Source organism: Triticum aestivum, chromosome 1D (assembly GCF_018294505.1).
Source record: "Triticum aestivum cultivar Chinese Spring chromosome 1D, IWGSC CS RefSeq v2.1, whole genome shotgun sequence".
Lineage (NCBI taxonomy): Eukaryota > Viridiplantae > Streptophyta > Magnoliopsida > Poales > Poaceae > Triticum > Triticum aestivum.
This window is the reverse complement of record NC_057796.1, coordinates 99,489,376-99,494,310: the sequence shown is the minus strand read 5'-3', so window position 1 is coordinate 99,494,310 and position 4,935 is coordinate 99,489,376.

Sequence of the window (4,935 nt, the reverse complement as noted above, 5' to 3'; positions counted from 1 at the left end):
ACTCCTCTCCTTCCCCGCTCCCCCACCTTTCTGGATCGAGGCAACGGCGCCCCGAGCCCGTCGCCGACCCCGCCATCCTCGCGCCCGACGTCCTCCCCGCCGCCTCAGACTGCGAAGGGAGCACCGCCTCCGCTGTCTTCGTCGACTACGTAGACGCATCGGAGCTCGGGATCCCTTCCACGCGCGGATCGAGCCATTCCCTTCCTCGGATCGCCATCGCCTGCCATCGCCGGAACGTCGTCCTCGTCCTCCTCTCTGACTCGCATCACCGAGCCTCGCCGCCCATACCCCTGCATCGTACGGTGACGGCCACACCCTCTCCTCTCTCCATTGTCCCGTGCACGCTACGACACCGTCCCCGACCGTGCTCCCCGCGCCCATCACCGCGCCCTTCCCGTCTTCCGCTCGCGCACGTCGCTGGCCGTGACCACGCGCCGCCGTGGACCTACTGCTGCTCCCTCGCGCTGCCTGTGCCCGCGCCTTGCTCGCCCCGCTTGCCGGACGCGCTCCTGTGCCGTGCCCGCTGCTCACGCTGCTTGTAGGCCATGTCCGTGCCCCGGCCTGCAGCTGCTGCTCACCCCGCGCCTCCCTTCGCTTCCCCTCGCTCCCCCTACCTTTCCTACTGCTCTGCTGAGCGCCGCCACTCCCCGCTGCCCCCGTGCAGCCTCGCCTGGCTTTGCTGCAGCCGCGCCGGCTGCTGCGTTGGATGCTCGCCGCCGCGCTCGCCGCCGTACTCGCCACCCCTGACCTCGCCCACCGGCCACCGCGGCTAGCGCCCCTCCCCTGGCCGGCGTCGTCGCCGCCGGCGCCCAAGCCCGCTGGTCGTGCTCGCGACCAGCCCTGTGCGATCTGCCTGTTTGGGCAACGCCCGATGCCCGTCGCGCCAGTTCGGGCGCCCGTTAGCTCGACCCGGAATGGCCCCTAGCCACAGACACGTGGGGCCCAGCCCCTGTTAAGAAAAAGGAAAGGAAAAATGTAGTTAAAATATAGAAAAATTGTAATGTAATTAATTTAATTAATACCTTAATTAAATTAGTTAATCTTAATTAATTAACCTATTCCTATTAAGCTAAATTAACTAGGCTAATTAGTAGATCAGAGAATGACATGGGGCCCCACCCCCTGTTGACCAGTCAAACATTGACTGGTTAACTAGGCCCCCCCGGCCCACATGTCAGCCTTTGTGTACATTTTATGTACACAGGGCTGGGTACCCGTAGCAATTTATTCATTTAATTTCGAATTAAAATAAATCCAAGAAATAAAAAAACATTTAAAACTTGAAAAAATAATATAAAATAATCCGTAGCTCGGATGAAAATACTTTGTACATGAAAGTTGCTCAGAACGTCAAGACGAATCCGAATACACAGCTTGTTTGTCCGCCACACATCCCTAGCATAGCAAACACACAACTTTCCCCCTCCGGTTCATCTGTTCGAAAACACGAAACACCGGGGATACTTTCCCGGATGTTTCCCCCCTTCGCCGGTATCACCTCCTACTGCGCTAGGGCACACCTGGCACTGTTACTTTTCATGTCATGCATCGATAAGCATCTGTTTGCATTGTATTCATTGTTTCTTCCCCTCTTCTCTCTGGTAGACTACGAGATTGACGCCGCTGCTGTTGCCCCGATCGACTACGTTGTTGACGACCCCTCCTTCTTGCTAGAGCAACCAGGCATGCCCCCCCTTGATCAGCAGATATCGCCTATTCTTCTCTCTACTGCTTGCATTAGAGTAGTGTAGCATGTTACTGCTTTCCGTTAATCCTATCCTGATGCATAGCATGTCCTTGCTACTACTGTTGTTACCTTTACCTGCAATCCTACATGCTTAGTATAGGATGCTAGTATTCCATCGGTGGCCCTACATTCTTGTCCGTCTGCCATGCTATACTATCGGGCCGTGATCACTCGGGAGGTGATCACGGGTATATACTTACATACATATTATACATGATACATGTGGTGACTAAAGTCGGGTCGACACGTAGAGTACCCACAAGTGGTTCCGATGAGGGGGTTGAAAGGACAGGTGGCTCCATCCCGGTAGAGGTGGGCTTGGGTTCCTGACGGCCCCCGACTGTTACTTTGTGGCGGAGCGACAGGGCAGGTTGAGACCACCTAGGAGAGAGGTGGGCCTGGCCCTAGTTGGCGTCCGCGGTTACTTTAAAATAACACGCTTAACGAGATCTTGGTATTTGATCTGAGTCTGGCCACTGGCCTATACGCACTAACCAACTACGCGGGAACAGTTATGGGCACTCGACATCGTGGTATCAACCGAAGCCTTCTTGACGTCAGCGACTGAGCGGCGGGCGCCGGATTGGACCAGAAGCTTGCGTTTGTATTAAGGGGGCTAGGTCTGCTTTCGGCCGCCCACGCAACGTGCAGGTGTGCAATGGGCGATGGGCCCAGACCCCTGCGCCATAGGATTTAGACCAGCATGCTGACCTCTCTGTTGTGCCTAGGTACGGCTGCGACATGTTGATCTTCCGAGGCCAGGCGTGACCCAGGAAAGTGTGTCCGGACAAAGGGATCAAGCGTTTTGGGTTATGTGGTGCACCCCTGCAGGGAAGTTTATCTATTCGAATAGCCGTGTCCCTCGCTAAAAGGGTGACCTGGAGTTGTACCTTGACCTTATGACAACTAGAACATGATACTTAATAAAACACACCCTTCCAAGTGCCTGATATAACCCGGTGACCGCTCTCTAACAGGGCGACGAGGAGAGGATCGCCGGGTAGGATTATGCTATGCGATGCTACTTGGTGAACTTACCATCTATTCTCTTCTACATGCTGCAAGATGGAGGCTGCCAGAAGCGTAGTCTTCGACAGGACTAGCTATCCCCCTCTTATTCTAGCATTCTGCAGTTCAGTCCACCGGTATGGCCCCTTTACACATATACCCATGCATATGTAGTGTAGATCCTTGCTTGCGAGTACTTTGGATGAGTACTCATGGTTGCTTTGCTCCCCCTTTTCCCTTTTTCCTTTCTTCCTGGTTATCGCAACCAGATGCTGGAGTCTAGGAGCCAGATGCCACCGTCGACAATGACTCCTACTACACTGGAGGTGCCTACTACTATGTGCAGGCCACCGATGACGACCAGGAGTAGTTTAGGAGGATCCCAGACAGGAGGCATGCGCCTCTTTCGATCTGTATCCCAGTTTGTGCTAGCCATCTAATGGCAACTTTTTTAACTAATGTCTGTACTCAGATATTGTTGCTTCCACTGACTCGTCTATGATCGAGCACTTGTGTTTGAGCCCTCGAGGCCCCTGGCTTGTATTATGATGCTTGTATGACTTATTTTACTTTTAGAGTTGTGTTGTGATATCTTCCCGTGAGTCCCTAATCTTGATCGTACACGTTTGCGTGTATGATTAGTGTATGATTGAATCGGGGGCGTCACAAAATTGGTATCAGAGCCGACTGCCTGTAGGAATCCCCTTTCCAAGTCCTTGGCCGAAGTTGAGTCTAGTCATTGCAAAACTTTTAATAACATGGCTGTGTGACTTACGGGCCCATGTCGCCATTTGGGTGGTATTATGATCTTTTATTCCTCGCCTTTACTCTGGGACTCTGATCTCTCTTCTATTCGGGTTAAATGGTTTTGCTAACTCTAACTCTAGGTTCTCGTAAATACTTTCTCCCGGAGAGCCCCTTCATTCCAGATGATGGCCTGCTTCACCAGAAGATTCCGAAGATACTCTTTGATATTCTCTCGAGACTTTGTGCCCACCACTTTTTGTCGGATCACGGGTTCCGGCAAAACCCTTGAGGTTCGAACTCTGGGGTGTGCGCGAAGTTCTTTCCCTACCGATCCACGCCCTAGCTTGCTAAGATCTCGCGGACGAACTCGATGAACTCCCAACACAAGAGACACAAGGTTTATACTGGTTCGGGCCACCGTTGTGGTGTAATACCCTACTCCAGTGTGGTGGTGGTGGATTGCCTCTTGGGTTGATGATGAACAATACAAGGGGAAGAACAGCCTCCTGAGGTTGAGGTGTTCTTGTGCTCTGTGTGTGGGTGAGGTTTACTCTGGATCAGGTTGAGCTGTGCCCTACGGTAGTGGCTAGTCCTACTTATATAGGCCCTGGTCCTCTCCCCAAATATTGAGCGGGAAGGGAGCCAACAACAGCCAATTTGAAAGGGGACAACTAGTATAGCTTATCCTAACAAAAGCGGTCTTCGCCTGCCAAAGGATCTGGTGGTGACGCCGCTTCGGCCTCCATGGTGACCTCCGTCTTGCCGTCCGGCTGGTCTTGGTCTCGTTGCACCGATATGGAAACCTTTACTTGATGCCTCGGTACTCCGCGCCTGCGCTTGCTTCCTTAGCACCAAAGGGGAAACAAGGACACTGTGCACGCTGGCGCCCGCCTGGCGCCCGCCTGATCTTGATCGTCATGGCTCACGTCACGAGAACCTCGCGAGGTTTGCCTCGCCTTGATCTCTCCGCTCCTCGCGAGCTAACCTGGTGAGGCCGCTCCTGAGGAGGTCCTGGGTCGTCTGCCTCGCGAGGCTTGGCCCCTCGTGAGGGTCTTGAAGTCTTGTCGGGGAAGATGGGTCGTACGGGCCCACGCGCAGAGCCACGCCGTGGGCCGCGGGCAGGCAAATCTGGGGACCCCCGTTTCCAGAAGGCCGACAGTAGCCCCCGGGCCCAAGGCGCGCTCGAGCTTGGCTTCGAGGCGAAGCCAAAGGTCAAGCGCGGAGCATCGCGGGCCCCAAAAGCCTGTGGCCTTGGTCGACGCATGGCGGTTGATTGGACGTGGGCGTCTCCGCTTCCCCATGTTGCCTTGGAGTCCGCCTGGCTATGCGGGCCCTGCTACCTACACAGTTATTCTTCCATCGCCCACGCCTTACTTCCCCAATTCCTCTGCTTCCCTGAGGCTCTGCTCCTCCTCTCCAATCTTACCTGTGCT